General features: G+C 37.6%; 1 long non-coding RNA gene across 1 annotated transcript in view; it reads right to left on the bottom strand.

Moving 5' to 3' along the window:
- The window catches only part of LOC136039924 (uncharacterized), a 200,305-nt gene that overhangs the window by 436 nt on the left and 180,361 nt on the right, over positions 1-19,508 (bottom strand). Inside the window, exons 2-3 of the long non-coding RNA XR_010620591.1 lie at positions 9,728-9,806; positions 7,755-7,912 (exon numbers count right to left, since the gene is read on the bottom strand). This is a non-coding gene — a long non-coding RNA (uncharacterized LOC136039924). The remainder of the gene's footprint in view (positions 1-7,754; positions 7,913-9,727; positions 9,807-19,508) is intronic.

Raw genomic sequence — 19,508 nt, 5'->3', positions numbered from 1 at the left:
TTGCAGAATTTGCATGAGCTTTTTACTAAGAAGCATAGCAAAGCCTGTGAGAGAGAAAAGCATTAAATTGGAGGTAAAACTACCTTTAGTTTAGATTCCTTATATGATTGCATGTCCAAGGTAAAAATGTTAATGAAATCAATTAAATTTGGAGGTTCAAAGGGGTCAGAACATGAGACAAAGTTCAAAGATTAACGTGATATGGACTTTGGCACTTGAATTTGAAATAAATGATTATGATTTTTGGTACCTTAAGCAATTGACCGAGGAAACAGCTTCATTTACATATTTAGCATTATTAATAATGAAAGTGGATGCACGGAATATTTGATAAGTAGAACAGGAAAGAAGCGAGTCAATTTGTTTTTGCACCTGAAGAACATTTGGTAGAAATGGGGCATAAGTGCTATTAGTATGATTAAAGTAATAAATTACGCGATAATTACAGTTATTACGTATTTTTTCAAATAGAGGGGCTTGGACGAGCTGAGAAACAGAAACCAAAAAATTAGGTACCCGTTTGAGTGAGCATATCAAATGAAAAGAAGGTTCAAAAAGAAATTTTGAATTAAAATCAAGTGGCCATCAAGCCATGGTTAGTTGGATATAAATCCAAGACAGATAGTCTGAGCGAGAGGCAAAGCTGGCATAAGACATTTTCATGACTGTATTAAAATGTATGTCACTTTCCACTTGTTGATAGATAGTCTATCATCCGTCCATCCTTGGGCAAAACTAAGGTAGATAGTCATAGAACTAAGAAATGATAGAAATTTTTGGGTCGACTCATGACGGACAACGTCCACCGGCTGTATCGCCAGGAATGCAGTGTTCTTAGTACAGTTTTAATTCGGTTTTCGTAGCAGTAGTAGTCTTCTACTCAGCAAGGTTTAGAGACGTGTTGGTATCTTCTTAAGTATTTATGGTGGATAAATGAATTTAAGAGCACCTTCCTATTGTTAAGTGAGCTAGTTAATTTGTAATTTTCTGATGGTGATTCAAAAGTTGAATTGTCAATTGACGTTAATTGCATAAAAAAGGGGGTAAAGATCCTACAAAGCCTTTGATGGCACGTAGAACGTCGAATCGACGTTTCAGTTGATGGTTCTTTTGTAAAGGGACAGATAGGAAGGCTACCACCAAACCTTCTGGCAGTAAAAATCGAACGCCAATCCAGGTACTTCCCATCAGTCAAGTGTGCTACGACAGGCTGGCATTGATTCTGTACAGTCTACTACTACTACTTACAACTCTCTGCCGCACTAAGCCGCTTGAGGCCAACGCAGTTGCACACGTTCCTCTTCCATTCCAATCTATTCGAGCCTCCCTCTTTACACCCTCCCAAGATGTTCCATTTCCCTTAAGTCTTTCTTTACGACGTTCTCCCAGCTCATTCCAGGGCGAACTACTTTTCGCTTGGCCCTAGAAGGTTTCCCGAAGAGGAAAATCTTGAGCAATCTATCATTCTTCATCCGCAGAACGTCTCATAGCCATGTCAACCTTTCTCTCATCATAGCTCTTGAAAGCGAGATTGACCCATATTTTTCGCACAGCTCACTGTTTAGATACGAACAGTCAGTTAGGTACCCAAAACAATCCGTAGGCAATTTCTCTGGAAAACATCTAGCAAATCCTGCTACGTTTTTCAGAGCACATACACTTCAGAACCCCTCATGATCACAGTCATTATTGTAGCTTCCATTATTCTAATCTTGGTGTGCAGACTTATCCTCCTCTGCTTCCCAACTTTTTTCAACTGAGAAAAAAAAATCTGAGTCTTGGTTATTCCACCTTTAACATCTTCACTGCACCCACCGTCTTCACTAATAATACTAGCTATATAAGTAAAGCTGTCCACTTGGTCGATCTTCCTGTTTCCCAACATCAAATCTTTACCTTCACTTATTTCTAGTCTTAGCGACTCTTAGTCTTCATAATACAAATTGTAAAATGTATTTCTGCACCCTGAACTTGTACAACCTCTTAAAATTTATTCATTTTGCTAATATTTTCACCTAAGATTCTTAGATAATTAGTATAATCTAAGCCTTGGAAAGTTTTACTTCCCCATTTGATTCCGTGTTCTCCCATTCCCCTTACTGTGCTCCTTGAGATCCACCAAAATGATCCATATAAACGGAGATAGGCTACAACCCTGCTTAACTCCTGAATTAATACGAACCAAGCTATTAACCCTAGAAAGGTAAGCCTCCCAAAAAGTTACGTAGATGGTAAGCTTTCGTAAAAATTACTACCTGAAGAAACATTGACTTCTAAAACTCACCATTTAACTGTATTTTATAAGTATATGGAGATATCAAAATCAGATTTTCAAAAAAAAATTTGAGCAGAATAAAAGTTTGGTGTCAGTTCTTGGAGTTACATGGTATGTGTGACTTCATACGGTGTTAAGCGAAGAAAGGCTTTTTGTAGTGGTTACGGCTGACATTGAACTACACATTTGGTCAAATGTGTAAACAACATTATTCAAAGATCTCAGGCTTCTGGATTGGATATGTAAAACTGGTACCCTCATGGCAAGTTGACAGAAGCAAGACTATTTTTGATGAAAAAGCAAGGTAAGACACTAGAGTCAGCTCCTGATCGAAGCAGAACATTAAGGTTCTTGTAATTCTCCCTTTGCTCACAAGCAGCTCTTCCGGAATTTGCCGGAGTCCCAACTGCCGTCAGTCGATAAGGTTCTTTCAGTAGTTCTGCTACAAACAAAATTGATGTAAACCTGTTTCTATTTGTTCCCCAGACAGGGGAACAAATAGGTTAAAGCAGAAAATAGCCAAATTCAGCATTTTCATATGCTATACTTGACGAAATTTGCTACGAAGCCTGGTAATTACCAAGTTTTGATCAAAAAATCCCTTTTCCTATGGTAAGGTTTCGTAAATTTTACTACCCACCTTTAATATCTCCCCAACTAGTTCACATAATAAAACCTTGGTGACGGCATAAGAACTGGCTAATCATAATATTAGCATGTACGAAAAGTGGGTTGGCGCAATGCATCCGTTTCTGTGGTAAGCGCAAAAATGTGTTTTGTTGTCACAAAATTTAAGCGTGCTCACCCTTCAAGGGTTAACATCACTTCCTACCTTAACCGCAGTAATGTTATTCTAATATATGGGACTAGCCACTTTAATGTATTTTTCTGATATACCATACAAGGATAGGACCTTCGCTAAAGCTCATCAATCAGCTGAATCAAACGCTGGCTCAAAATCTGTAAAACTGAGGATTGAAAGGGTTTGATGACTCAATCAGCTCTCAATTATTAATCTGGGTGTGAAAATTTAGTCGATACATTCTCTCCCCTTCCTAAAGCAACACTGTTCTTCTCTTGAAACTTTATTTACAGTATCCCTGAGTCTAAAGAGTATCATCATACTAAGGCATTTGCTTCCTACAGAAACCAAGCTAATGTCTCCATAATTACCTCAATCTTTTTTTTTTCTCATAGAGGGGTTGAATTAGAGTTTTCCTAAAATCGCTAGGTACTTCCCCCTTTTCCAAAATCATACCCATAATCTTCATAAACTTATCTCTAACTTCATTACCACCCTATTTAAAAAACTCACAAAACTATCAGCAACCGAGGCCTTATTATTTTTTAATCCGTTCAGTACTGTCACTAGTTCTCTCTCCCCAAAAAATCTTCCAAAGCGTCATAAACTTCTCCATTTTTTTTTTTTACATCTTTTCTAGTAACTCTAGCGCATCCTCAAAATATTCTACCTAGCCCTTTTTTACTGTTTCCTTATCACTAACTGTACCCCCGTTCCTATCTTAAACTGGGAAAACTCCAGATTGACTATTCCACCTCAATTTAATAACATGTCAATGCAATATTTTACTATAATGCCGTCTGGCTTCATCTTCCAGATCTTCAGCAATTCTATCCATGGCCTACTTCACAACTTCACAACTCTTTAATTCATATTTAATGCTTTCTTTACTTTCTTTATACTCACTTTATTTGTCGTGGAGGGGCGATTTCCAGCATGATTCGAAAAAAATTATAGATAAAATGAAAAACAAGTCCTTTTTCAAATGAAAGTAGGTAAAGCAGGATTTTCCAGGCCGGATTGCCCGCAAGAGATTTTCTGGGGAAATTGTTAGCGAGGATAGAATAGTCCAGGGGGAGGATTTTACACGGTAGAAGCTTTCCAAGGAATACTTTTCGGGCCTAGGGGATTTTACCATCGTGGGGCTGGCGAATTTCCTGGTATTATTTGAGAAACGATCAGAAACTAAATAAAAAACAAGTTTTGTTACAACTAAAACGAACAGTTTTTATTCCGTAAAAACAGAAAGGAAATCCATAAGAGCAGAAATTTTTTCGTATATGAAGGGCATCTACCTCGCTAAAGTTTAACTTTTTGTCCTAATTCTTCAAGAACAACTTCTGAAACACAAGGGTTGTTTAATTAGAATAAAAAGTTTTTTTGTAATACTAAAAAGCTTTCGCATGAAGAGCAAGGCATTGAGAAGGGAACATCCCCTCTCATACTCGGAATAATTCATGTTCATTTATGTTTCAATGTTACTCCTTACTTTCGGTTAAGAAAACCGGTTTTTCTTATTTAATTATTAGAAACGACGGCGAATGCAGTAAAGATGTTAAAAGTAGAATAGCCAAGGCCCAGGGTGTGTTTTTGAAGTTGAAAAAAATTAGAAAAACAGAAAGATACATCTACAAACTATGATTAGAACATTGGAAGCTACAATGATGACAGTGGGTAAGTACGGTTCTGAAGCGTTGGCACTCCAAAAGACAAAGGAGGATTTGTTAAATGTTTTCCAGAGGAATTCTTCTGGTTGTCCGTCTGACTGACCACACTTTAAACTTTACAAAAATATTATTCTATCCCGCTTTCAAGTGCTATAGTGAGAGAAAGGTTGAAATGGCTAGAACACATTCTGCATATGAAGGATGAAAGATTCCCAAAAGTCATCCTCTTGGGCCAGCTATCTAGGGCCAAAAGAAAAGTAGGTCGTCCCAAATGGAGTGAGAGGAGGTCACAAGAAAGTGCTTAAAAAAATTGGACCTTATCGGGCGAATGATGTTTGGGAGGCCTTGAATTGACTGGGATGGAAGAGGAGTGTGCCTTGCTTTATTGGCCTAAGGCGGCTAGGTGCTGCACTGAAAATTTGTTAGTAGGTGGGTAGTTTTTCAGCGTCTCTGTGATTTTCAGTTGGAAACGTTAATATTTTTGCTTTGACAAACTTACCATCTTTATTTTTTGAATCAAAACGTCAGAGTAAAAACTGAAATATCCTGAAAGAGTTTAAATATCAGAGGCAACGCTATACCGTTGTCCATAGTAAAGAACCCTAAGGCTCTTTATTATCTATTTTCATTATTTATTTGTTATTGTTATCTTTTCTCCCGAGGTATTTCTTATAGAAAGGGCCGTATGAACCACTTAGGGGGCTAATTCAATTGGAAATAGAAAGTTTTAGTGCCCCTTTTAAGAGTCGAAGTGATCGGAGGGTAACCATCCCCCCTCATGTCCTCTTTTCCCCAAATGCATCCCATCAAAATTTTGAGATAGTCGTTTTGTTTGAAATAGTGCAAATGTCACTTAACTATGCATCTGGGGTTAAAAAAAACACACAGTCCGAGGCAAGGGTTGTAAGTTGTATAAGTTACCCATTCTTAACAAATAAGGTTTTTATGGAGAGGGTGGTCGTATAAACTTTGGAGGAGGCTCATTTGACTGAAAATCGAAACTTCTAGTTCCCTTTTTAAGAGTCAAAAGTCATCAGAGGGCAATGGGCTCCTCCACAAATTTGAAATAGAAAATGTTGCTAAAGATAGTCCATATGCAATACAACTATACCTTCGGAGTTGACAAGCCCCCTCCCAGTTCCCGGAGCAAAGGCTGTAAGTCATGCTAAGTGCCCAATGTTAACACATAAGGTTTGTATAGAAGGGGTGGTCATATAAACTTTACAGAGGGCTCATTCCATTGGAAATCGAAAATTATAGTACCTTTTATAAGAGTCAAAAGTGATTAGGAGGCAAGTAGCCCACACGATCTTTACCCTGAAATGCATCTGATTAAAATTTCGAGGTAGCCATTTTGTTCAAAATAGTCCAAAGGCCAAATAACTATGACTCCAAGGTTAACAAAAACCACCACAGACCCTGGGACAATGGCTAAGAAGTTGCTCATTGTTGACATATAAGGCTGTTATGGAAGAATTGGTCGTATAAACTTTGGAGGAGGCCCATTAGATTGGTCATCGAAAGTTCTAGTTCCCTTTATAAGAATAAAAAGTGATTGGAGGGCAACTAGCCCACCCCACGTCTTTTTCCTCAAATGCATTGCATCAAAATTTTGAGATAGCCATTTGGTTTTAAATAGCCTAAAGGTCAAATAACTTTGCCTCCAGGGTTGACACCCCTCCAAAGCCCCTGGTGTAACGGCTAAAAGTTATGCAAGTTGGTCAATGTGAACATATAAGGTATTTCATCAAGAAAATCAATGTTTCATCCTCGACCTCTGAAAAAGCTTAGAGATGAAAGTTTAAAGAAATGTTGAGAGAATGCCAAACTCAAGCAGAGTACACTTTGTCCTTGCTGGTTAGGAAAAATGGAATATCAGCAGTATGTAAGGAACGGCTGAGGGTATTAGGTTGAAACTTTCAATGTATGTTGAGGGGATATTCAAGAGAGATTGGAGGGAAACCAGCCCTTCCCCCTCTTACCCTTTTGATGAGTCCCTTTCCTCAAAAAAAGTCAAAAGTTTGTAACTATTATTTTGATCAAACCAGTCAAAATGTATAATAGCTATGGCTCAAGGGATACCATACCCTGCAGACCCCCGGGACAAGAATTGTAAATTATGCAAATTATAAATTGTTTATGTGCAGGATTTATCATTAGGAAAAAAGTTTTGATTTTGGGTGTATCATAAAATGTCAAGGGCATTTAGGTGAAACTTTTGGTGAAAGGGACTATGTACATCCGGCTTATCAAAAAGCAGATTTTCAATACCTTAAGAACTGCTAGGGACATTAAACGGAAACTTTCAGGATATGGCGTTTTAAAGTGGTTGGAGGGCTGCCAGTCCTCTTCCCATACCCTCTCTATCTGCCCTCTTGCCAAAAACATTTGACCAAAATTTGAAATAGTCATCTTGTTCAAAATAGTCTAAATTTCAATTAATTATGCCATCGGGAATGACATAACTCCCCACAGCTCTGGAGAGGAATGCCCAACACAATCAAAATATACTAGGTGCATGTTAGTTGTCAAAAGGTTGTCAGAACTAAACGCAAGTTACACAACAAGCTTTAGACTTCTACGATTAAGGAAGGGGGAGAAGGGCAGTAGCCGAGTTGAACATTCAATTTAATTTTTAACTCGCTCTCAGATTCATTTATTCATCTATATTAGTACCTCAATCTATATGTTTTCTATGATCGTTTATTTTAAATTCTTTTCGTTTTGGATTTCATTTAATTCTTAATAAAAGTTTTTGGTCGTTTTGAGTTTAAATTATTACAGGAATTTCTTTCTGCTGGTCTTAAATATAATATGGCTTTTTACTTTTTGTTGAAAAACTTCTTTTTCTGAAAGTTTTTTTTCAGTTAATATTGCGAGAGCCCCACTGCACAATTGTGTTCACCAGACCCAATGTAGCTGACCAAAGCAAACTACTCCAGAAGTAAAAGAACACCTGAATTTCTTTTTCAACGCTAATACTTTTTCTGACGGCTCTAAAGAAACTTACCTATCAATAAGACATAGAAAGCGCCTTGGGTATCCCTCAGATTGATTGCTCTCATTGTTCCACTTCCTCCTTGTGCAGTTGTTGAGCACTCATCAGGGGCCGGCCAGTTGTCAACACGAAATTTTTCAATCAAACCGGCAGTGAAATATTTGTCTATCCTAGTAAAAAATAAATATATTTCGTGACTTTTAATATTGGAAAAAACACATTTAATTTTTAACATTTAATCTAAAAGCAATCCATTACAATGTTTACAAATAGAAATATGATCTACTCTCTAATACTAGGCAACGAAAAAAATCAAATGTTTCAGCGATTTTTTTAAGTCCCACAAATTAATGAGTACTTAAACATGTGTTTTTAATTTTGTGTCACTTATTATGAGCCCATTTCTTAAGAGCCTATGCTATTGACTATATACTATTGACCTACAAAACATGTTTCGTACACATGAGATCAGATCTAAAAAACATAGGGACGCACTCGAACTACCACCCTTCAAGGCTTTTGCGAAGAAGATCGGTAGTGTGAGGGGCTGTCCAGGGGAAATTATGCGACAAAATGTATAGTTCAAGCTTTTTTGTATTTTTGGTAAATATAGCTACTGATCGAAAATACACACCCCTATATAAATACCCCAGTTTCTAACAAATAGTGCCATACGACACTTCAACAAATGTTGTCTCGGAAGTATCACTTTGTTTAAAATCAAATGAAAGAATTGCCCAAGAGCTCTGGGGGGATTCCATGACCCACTCCTTCCTCCACTAATGAAAAACTTTGAAAATATATAGACCATGCAGCTAAAAAATGCTTTGCAAAAACATATCCAACAAAACAGATACCAAATAAGTAGCCTAACCTAATACAGAAGCTAAAAATGATTTTATAGCTTTTCAACATGGGGAGGGGGGGTGTGTTAAAAATTTTTGAAAAATTTTCAATGACGAAATTTAATCTCTGGGGGGTGGGGGCGGGATAAACTGTTTTTGAATTCCCAATAATAACTTTCTAGTTATATTTTACTTTTAACCACAACCTGGAAAATCATTACCATTCCCGAGTAGCTTTAAAGAGGAACTTTTTAAATTAAAACATTTGTTTCATGCTGCTTTCTTTTCATTTTCATTCAATATAGGTCGTGGCTCATTCTTTGCTAGGTTAAAGCTACTGCTGCAACCATGATATCACGCATAAATGATTGAGCCAAGAAATAATTTCACCCGCTAAAATTGAAAAGAACTCGAGAAATGCTGGGCCTGGTACTTAAACCATGTTTACTAACCTTTAAACAGCCCTAAAATGCATCAAAAGTACTAGAGACCTTTATTACAGAGAGGGACAGATACAAAAATACGGATGTAATAGTACGATATCTAATGGGGTAGCCAAGCGACTCTTCGTTACTCAATGTCTAATCAGTGCTGCTTTTTTTTTTCCTTTTTTATGAAATTTTTATCAGTAAAGTATTTGGACAGTGTGAAGATAGAAGACACTTCTTACCACACAGTATGCAGAATAATTGTATCTAACACATCAGGCATGCAGACCCGCTATAATTTACCCCCCCCCCCCCCAAGTGTGCAAATAAGTAGCCAAAATTTATTTCTAAAGAATTATATTTTTATCATACTTAGGTATGTTTCATATCTTGCTGGAAAATCACGCCGTCCTCCACTTATGCTATCCAAATCAGATTAAGCCTATCATCTTATTTTGTCACATAATTAGTGGTCCGTCATCACAATCAAAGCCAGTGCACAGTCTTAGAAACTTTTATCCAAAGGTACGAATTTCGGGATAACAGAAGACATGTTTAAGATGCATAGAAGGGATACATTTATGAGACTATTGCAGTAAATAACAACTTACCTTAAAACACCTTTGCAATCTTCAAACACCTTTAGCACACATGAAACTGACAATACTACGGTAATATTATATTATATTTTACAGATTATCAAAAACCTTACCATTTATTAATTTGTTCCCTAATTGTACTATGTTTAGGAAACGCAAGTGCTACTCTCTCTGTTAGAAACTCCTCTTTCCCTGAAAAAGAAAAATAAAGCAGGTTCAATGACATTCATTTTTATCCATTCTTATGAAAAATTCAACGTTAATCATTGCCTATATATATAGACACATAAGTGCTCAATTACATTCAGAGTTCAGAGTTCATTTATTCAACAATAATTTATCTAAACATACAATAAATTGCCCATCTTCTCTCACCTACGAAAGGCTCCATGACCAGGGAAACAGGGAAGAAAGCATAAAAAAATACATATAAAATAAATCGTAAATAATCAGTAGTTTATATTCCACTAGTAACTTTAGTACAACACGACACCAATAACCAAACCTCAACATCACACAATCAAAATAATGTGAATCTGACCAGCACAGACCAACTCCAGCCAACAACTCCGTCTTCATAATACCGAAATATAATTGTAATAATTTTAAAACACAACGTGTGTGTCAACAATAACAATGATAAATAGTTTACAATTTACTATTAAATTAACCCCATTCATTAGACTATTTTGAAAGAAAATCCAATGCCTTTTTTTGGAAATCCCAAGCAAAGTCTACCCCGTGCCGCAGCTGGTAGTGAATTCCATACCTTTAAGCTTGAAGCTACCGGACTAAAATTGGACCAAACGCACCACGTAGAAGAATTTTTACATCATTAGCATTAAGAAGGGCATATGACGAAAAATCAGAAACAAAAGAAAGACTCTCGAAAACAGCTGGCATTTGCCCGTGGACTAAAGAGAAAGCAAAATATGCACAGGATGCGAGATACACAAACCGAACATTTAGAAGAAGCTTATTTATCAAACATTGGTCTCTTTAATCATTTCCCTGGTCCTTTCTTGGACAAAAACAATGGAACATGTAAAAGACGGAAAGATAGACATCCATATAAGTGCTTAAACTTACGAAGAACATTGAAATTTCTTGCCACCTTAAGCTAGATATCATTATAATTTTAAATGGTAGATTTTCATCTACCAGGATTCCCACGAGACGTATGAAACTACCATCAGGTCTAAAAATTGATCCTCAGGAGGTCCAGATTTCTTTTATAACAGGGATAGATTGAGAGACTCTAAAAAAATCAGAAACTTTTATTGTGAAATACTTAACATGCGATAGTTAACCTCAAACCATGACACAACACGCTCAGAAAGAAACGTAAGGCTCGGTCACAACAGAGGGCTCCTGATTAGCTTGAAAATAAAAACGACAACATATCTTCGGTTTAAAATTTTTAGATGAAATAAAATGTCATTAAAATAAATTAACAAGAGCTAAGAGCTCATATGACACTTGTGACGAGGTCGGAAGAGCTAAGAGCCAAGAGCTCATATGGTATGAGCTCTGGCAAAATTCTAAGAGTCAATAGTTGCTTTAAAAGGAAAATCAGAAGCTTAATGCCCGTCGGGATTTAAAATAAGAGCTCTGAGTCACGAGTTCCTTCTAAATATCAAAATTCATTAAGATCCGATCACCCACTCGTAAGTTAAAAATCCCTCAATTTTTCGAATTTTTCCTCGCCCTTCAGCCCCCCAGATGGTCGAATCAGGGAAAACGGCTTTATCAAGTCAATTTGTGCAGCTCACTGACACACCTACCAATTTTCATCGTCCTAACACGTCCAGAAGCACCAAATTCGCCAATGCACTGAACTCCACCCCCTAACCCCCCAGAGAGAGCGGATCCAGTACGGTTACGTTAATCACGCATCTACGACATTTATAAGCGTTTTCCAAGATTTCAAGCTTCCCCCTCCAACTTTTCTCCAATGTCAACAGATCTGGCCGGGATTTGAAATAAGAGCTCTGAGATATGAGTTCCTTCTAAATATCAAATTTTACTAAGATCCGGTCACCCTTTCTTAAGTTAAAATACCTCAATTTTTCTAATTTTTCCAAATTAGCTACCCCCACCTCCCCTAAAGAGAACAGATCCGTTCCAATTATGTCAATCACATATCTATAACTTGTGCTTATTCTTCCCATCAAGTTTCATCCCGATCTCTCCACTCTAAGCGTTTGTCAACATATCCTGTTTCCCCCTCCAGCTCCCCCCAATGTCACCAAATCTGGTCGGAATTTAAAATGAGAGTTCGAAAGCACAAGATCCTTCTAAAAATCAAATTTCATTAAGATCTGATCACCCGTTTGTAAGTTACAAATACTTCATTTTTTCTAATTTTTCAGAATTACTCCCCTCCCCCCCCCCAAACCCCACCAAAGAGAAAGCGGATCCGTTCTGGTTATATCTTGGACTTGTGCTTATTTTTCCCAACAAGTTTCATCCTGATCTCTCCGCTTTAAACGTTTTCCAAGATTTCCGGTCCCCCCCCAATGACATTGGATCCGGTCGGAATTGAAATACAAGATCTGAGTTACGAGGTCCTTCTAAATATGAAATTTCAATAAGATCCGATCATTCCTTCGTAAGTTAAAAATACCTCATTTTTTCTAATTTTTTAGAATTAACCTTTCCCCCCACCCCAACTCCCCCAAAGAGAGTGGATCCGTTCCAGTTATGTCAATCACGTGTCTAGGACTGGTGCCTATTTTTCCCACTAAGTTGCATCACGATCCCTCCACTCTAAGCGTTTTCCAAGATATTAGGTCCCCCCCAAAGTCCCCCAATGTCACCAGATCCGGTCGGGATTTAAAATAAAAGCTCTGAGACACGATATTCCTCCAAATATCAAATTTCATTAAGATCCTATCACTCCTTTGTAAGTTAAAAATACCTCATTTTTTCTAATTTTTTAGAATTAACCCTCCCCCCCCAACCAACTCCCCCAAAGAGTGCGGATCCGTTCCGGTTATATCAATCACGCATCTAGGACTTGTGATTATTTTTCCCACCAAGTTTCATCCCGATCCCTCCACTCTAAGCGTTTTTAAGATTTTAGCCCCCCCCCCCAATTCCCCACAATGTCACCGGATCCAGTTTGGATTTAAAATAAGAAATCTGAAACACAATATCCTTCCAAACATCGAATACCATTAAGATCCGATCACTCCTTCGTAAGTTAAAAATACCTCATTTTTTCTAATTTTTCAGAACTACCCCCCCCCCCACTCCCCCAAATAGGGCGGATCCAAACATCGAATTTCATTAAGATCCGATCACCCGTTCATAAGTTAAAGACCTGATTTTTTCAAAATTTTCCGATTTAACCATCTCCCCCCCCCCAGATGGTCGAATCGGAAAACGACAATTTCTAATTCAATCTGGTCTGGTTCCTGATACGCCTGCCAAATTTCATCGTCCTAGCTCACCTGGAAGTGCCTAAAGTAGCAAAACCGGGACAGACAGACCGACAGAATTTGCGATCACTATATGTCACTTGGTAGATACCAAGTGCAATAAAAACACCACTGCACCTAAAACTGATCCTTGAAATACTCCATATTCAACCTGATAAGTATAATGAAAAGATTCACTAATTGAGATTATATGTCCCAACAGATATGATGAGAACCGTACACCAAAGTGAGAAAGTTTTCCAAGAAAAATGTGATGTATCAGGGAACTAAAAACTTTTTGAACATCTATAAACAAAGCTGCCTAAAGTATACCAGAACCGACAGCAGAGAGTAAAATCAAGTAAGGGAGTACAAACACATGCACAATTAATAGAATGTTTAGTCTGAAAACCAAACTGGAAATCACCGAAGAAATCTTTAGCCCCAGGAAATCAACACTTAACCATTGACAACAGGCTTAACAGGTAGTAGCACCATGGATTTCAATCAAGTAGAGTCATGGTAAGATTTGTAACCAGAGTTAGACACACTGACATTCACAGAAAAATTTGTATTTTTATAATATTAAAAGTATAATATTTACAAACTATTAGATCTGGAAGAGGAAGAATCAGGCAGCGAAAGAATCGATAAGATAGAAAAGTCCGAAATATCGCTAACTACAATTGAATTACGGTGAAGAAAAAAGGAAGACAGGCACGGGGTAAAATGAAATATACTACGTCTTAAAGAGCATTCTCACCAAGACTTAGACGCCAACCATAGAAAGAGAGAGAAAGCCGAAAGGGATTTGAGTCAAAATACTAGGAGATCAGCGTCGCCTCGTGATGAGAACATCTTTGGAGGTCCGTTTGCCAACAGGAAGAATAGGTCGTGCCGGACAATTGAAGTCCTTCGACCAAAGCATAAGGAAGGAAAGAAGGAAGAAAACATGTATTCAATAAAAGTCACTGTTAATTCAATAACTCTTGTGGGTATATACTTCGTAGGAAGCATTCCAATTGAAAGCGCCTTTCAGCCTGCTAAAGAAGCCTCAATAATCGAGAAAAACAAACGAGATTCTCTTCCAACTTACTACTGAGACTCGCACGTTGCACTTAGATCAACGGCTTTCGGCAGGGATCCATTTAAAAAAAAATAACCAAAATTGATCAGAATACGAAAATGTTCAACTGCATCACTGATAGGCTATTATAACGTTCATTATTTCTTACCTCATAAACATATTTACCTTCAATACAGCAAATATCATTTTGAACTGGGCTCTTTTCTTTATTTCCAACTGAATGTTTTAAAATCAAACCCAAATAAAAAATATTACTCCAAAGAGGCTGGAGCTAGTCATCAAAACCTTACCAAGGTCAGAACAAATTATCATATTAACACTTTAACAAGTCGTCCAGGACATCTGGGATATTCACTAAAAGGAATCCACCAGAGAATCTTACAATCCCAGCCCCCTCAAAAATCCCAGAATATACTACAAGGGCACAATAATTAGATGGCACTCAAATAAATTTAAACGTTTTGTAATTACTAATCTCTCTTTATCCCTTTCCTTATCATTTAATTTTGTTCCCAATCCTATCTTCAGTTAGGATATGTCCAAATTGACTACTCCCTCTCAATTTATTGACTTGCTAATACAATATTCTAGCTACACCTTCCAGATCTTCGGCAATTTTATCCATGGCCTCCACATCACACCTACATAGTTCATATTTTAATACTTTCTGTGCTTTTTTGCATTCCTCTTATTTTCGTATGATCTATCACTCATATATTTCATGTACAAGCCCCTCCTCCTGCCTATTAAACATAAAGCGTTTTCACTAGTATTCCTAGCTGCGTTCCTAACTTTCTTCCCTCAGACACCATCAGCGACTTTAAAAATTATTTTCCTAAAATAATTCCATCCATCTTCCACATTGTCAAATTGTTACGATCTACGGCCTGAAAAATTCCAAATTTAGCTTTAAATTTTTTTCTGTCGTTTTTTTGTCGAAACTGCTCCCGAAAATGAGAGGGGATGGAATCCAGTCTTGAATCACCCTGATACGTCCTCGCGATTGTACGGTCTCGCATATTGCCGAAATGTTTAAATTCCTCCCTTTGGACTAATACCATAAAGAAATAATACTGAGAAGAAGGCACTCCGACGATTTTCCATAACACAAATGTTATACGTAAATCAGCGCCACTTGTATTGGTGCGAGTGTTAAAAACAAGAAAAGCTGGAAAGTTCATTCAGCACGACTACTGCGCAACGTAGAGAATAAGCACTACCCAAGTAAGCCTGATAAAATTCTTGAAAAACTGCTAGATAGCATGAGCAATGTTTTGTTTTTCATCCCTTGAAGAATACTTTCTAATCAGTATTTTTGTCTATGAAATTCAAATTTTTATAATAAACGTTAATTTTTTTTTTTTTTTTTTTATCTCTGATCGTTTGGACTTTGGCATATGAATCCTCGACAAAAACACCTCTTAGGTACGTCAGGTCAGTCTAAAGATCAGCAGAAAAAGTCCTCAAGAACATGCCTCAGCTTTGGATTTTTTCATTGGAGCTAGAGCGTAAATGGAAGATTTATGAAAACACCTTATAAACTAGCTTGTTACCTGCAAAGATGGAGGGGGGAGTGCGTGCTAAAATCTCACTAATGAGGATCTGTTAAATGACGGAAAACAATGACATTTAGTAGGATGACATGTAAAACAAGGACACTCCGTCCGATGACAAATATAAATAATGACGCAGAAAAAACGATGAAACGTTGTCATGTGACAGTCTAGTTGATGAAAGATAAACACATGAAATGCATTATGATAACTAATTGTTTTTATGATAAATAATTTGACATGGCCAAAGAGTACTTTCGCCGGAGAATTCGAGCCCAAGGACTCGAATTGTCATCGTTTATTTCTTATAAGACAAGCTGCCATTGTTTATTCTTTCATTGAACAAAATATCATCTTTTTGTCCCTCATTGGACAGACTGTCATTATTTTTCTATCCATCTCAAAGTCCCAGGAGTTTAGCTAGTGAATTCCCAAACGTCTTATAAGGTGGTTAAGCCGGACTCAGGACAGCAAAAATTTCTTCGAGAACAGCTTTGGCCTTAGCTTTATAGTTTGCATTTTGCTACTGGAGGCCAAAACTCGAATGCATTGCTAAGATAGACCTAAATGAAATTAATGTTGATCTTTTATGCATAATATAATCTGTATGTTTTATAAAAGACAAAAAAAATGCGGGAAAAAGTTCGTAAAGCCCCTTATTAGCATACCTATCACCTCCAAGGGTGGTCAGAAGCATCCGGTCGATTCAATGGGAGAAAAAACAAGAGCTAAGAGCTCATATGGCACTTGTGACGAGGCAAGAAGAGCTAAGAGCTAAGAGCTCATATGGTATGAGCTCTAACAGAATTCTAAGAATCAATAGATTGACTTAAAAAGAAAATCAGAGGCTTAATGCCGGTCAATATTTAAAATAAGAGCTCTGAGTCACGATGTCCTTCTAAATATGAAAATTCATTAAGATCCGATCACCCACTCGTAATTTATAAATACCTCATTTTTTCTAATTATTCCTCTCCCTTTAGACCCCCAGATGGTCCAATCTGGAAAAACGACTTTACCAAGTCAACTTGTGCAGTTCCCTGACACGCCTACCAATTTTCATCGTCCTAGCACGCCCAGAAGCACCAAACTCGCCAAATCACTGAACCCCTCCCCCCAACTCCCCCAAAGAGAGCGAACCCACTACGGTTACGTCAATCACGTATCAAGGACATTTGCTTATTCTATCCAACAAGCTTCATCCCGATTCCTCCACTCCAAGCGTTTTCCAAGATTTCCCCATACAACTCCCCACAATGTCAACAGATCTGGTTGGGATTTGAAATAAGAGCTCTGAGACATGAATCCTTCTAAATATCAAATTTCATTAAGGTCTGGTCACCCGTTCTTAAGTTAAAAATACCTCAATTTATCTAATTTTTCCAAATTAACAACCCCCCCCCCCCTCAGCTCCTCCAAAGTAAACGGATCCGGTCCCATTATGTCAATAACGTATCTATAAATTGTGCTTCTTCTTCCCATCAAGTTTCATCCCGATATCTCCACTCTCAGCGTTTTCCAAAATTTCTTTTTCCCTCCTCCAGCCCCCTATGTCCCCGGATCCAATTCGAGTTGAAAATGGAGTATCTGAGACATAAGATCCTTCTATATATATCAAGTTTTATTAAGATCCGATTACCTATTCGTAAGATGAAAATACTCCAATTTTCACGTTTTCCAAGAATTCCGGTTTCCCCCTCCAACTCCCCCCAATGGCTCAGGATCTGATCGGAATTTAAAATTAGAGCCTTAAAGCACAAGATCCTTTTAAATATCAAATTTCATTCAGATTTGGTCACCTTCTCGTAAGTTACAAATACCTCATTTTTCCGAATTACCCCCCCCCCCCACTCCACCAAAGAGAGCAGATCCGGTCCGGTCATGTCAGTCACGTATCTTAAACTGATTTTTATTTTTCCCATCCAGTTTCATCCTGATCTCTCCGCTTTATGTATTTTCTAAGATTTCCGGTCCATCCCCCTCCCCAACTGCCCCCCCCCCAATGATGCTGGATCCGGTTGAGATTTAGAATAAGAGATCTGAGTTACGAGGTCCTTCTAAATATGAAGTTTCATGAAAATCCGATCACTCCTTCGTACGTTAAAAATACATCATTTTTTCCAATTTTTCAGAATTAACACCCCCCCCCCCCCAATAGAGCGGATCAGTTCCAATTATTTCAATCACGTATCTAAGACTTCTGCTTATTTTTCACACCAAGTTTCATCCCGATCCCTTCAATCTAAGCGTTTTCCATGATTTTAGGTTCCCCCCAAACTCCCCCCCAATGTCACCAGATCCGGTCGGGATTTAAAATAAGAGCTTTGAGACACGATATCCTTCTAAATGTCAAAATTCATTGAGATCCAATCATCCGTTCGTAAGTTAAAAATACCTCATTTTTTCTAATTTTTCAGAATTCGGGATTTAAAATAACGATTATTTTGAAACGACTATTTCTAATTTAATCTGGTCCGGTCCCTGATAAGCCTGCCAAATTTCATCGTCCTAGCTTACCTGGAAGCGCCTAAAGTAGCAAAACCGGGACCGACAGACCAACAGAATTTGCGATTGCTATATGTCACTTGGTTAATAACAAGTGCCATAAAAATCAATGGCAGAACTAGCAAGACAGTTTCCATATGACAAATAAAAACAATGACATTTTATTCGACGCCTAAAAACGACAATTTATTCGATGACAAATAAAAACGATGTCACTTTTTTCAATGGTATTGACCATTTGTTCAGTGGCAAATAAAACGATTATAATTTGCCCGACGACAATTTAAATCAATGACAGTTTAACCAATGACAAGAATAAGTAATGATAATTTATCAGATGAAAAGAAAAATAATGGCAGTTTATCCGATGACAAGGAAATATTATGACAGTTTGTCCGATGGCAGAAAAAACCGATGAAACTTTGTCCTATGACAGTCTTGGCAATGAAAAATTAATTTAAGGTAAAAAACAAGAGCTAAGAGCTCATATGACACTTGTGACGAGGCAAGAAGAGCTAAGAGCCAAGAGATCATATGGTATGAGTTCTAACAAAATTCTATGAATCAATAGATTGATTTAAAAGCAAAATAAGAGGCTTAATGCCGGTCAGGATTTAAAATAAGAGCTCTGAGTCACGATGTCCTTCTAAATATCAGAATCCATTAAGATCCGATCACCCACTCGTAAGTTATCAATACCTAATTTTTTCTAATTTTTCCTCTCCCTTTAGCCCCCCAGATGGTCGAATCTGGGAAAACGACTTTATCAAGTCAATTTGTGCAGCTCCCTGACACGCCTACCAATTTTCATCGTCCTAGCACGTCCAGAAGCACCAAAATCGCCAAATCACTGAACTCCTCCCCCCAACTCCCCCAAAGAGAGCGAGTTCAGTACGGTTCCGTCAATCACATATCAAGGAAATTTGCTTATTCTATCCGCCAAGCTTCATCCCGATTCCTCCACTCCAAGTGTTTTCCAAGATTTCCCCCTCCAACTCTCCCAAATGTCAAAAGATCTGGTCGGGATTTGAAATAAGAGCTCTCAGACATGAATTCCTTCTAAATATCAAATTTCATTAAGATCCGATCACCTAATCGTAAGATAAAAAAATATCCCTATTTTCACGGTTTCCAAGAATTCCAGTTTCCCCCTCCAACTCCCCCCAATATCAAAGATTCTGGTCGGAATTTAAAATTAGAGCTTTAAAGCACAAGATCCTTCTAATTATCAAATTTCATTAAGCTCTGGTCACCCTGTCGTAAGTTACAAATACCTCAATTTTCAAAATTACCCCCCCCCCCATCTCCACCAAAGAGACTAGATCCG

The sequence above is a fragment of the Artemia franciscana genome, chromosome 20 (genome assembly GCF_032884065.1).
Source record: "Artemia franciscana chromosome 20, ASM3288406v1, whole genome shotgun sequence".
NCBI classification, from domain to species: Eukaryota; Metazoa; Arthropoda; class Branchiopoda; order Anostraca; family Artemiidae; genus Artemia; species Artemia franciscana.
This window is presented reverse-complemented; position numbering and strand designations above follow the sequence as displayed.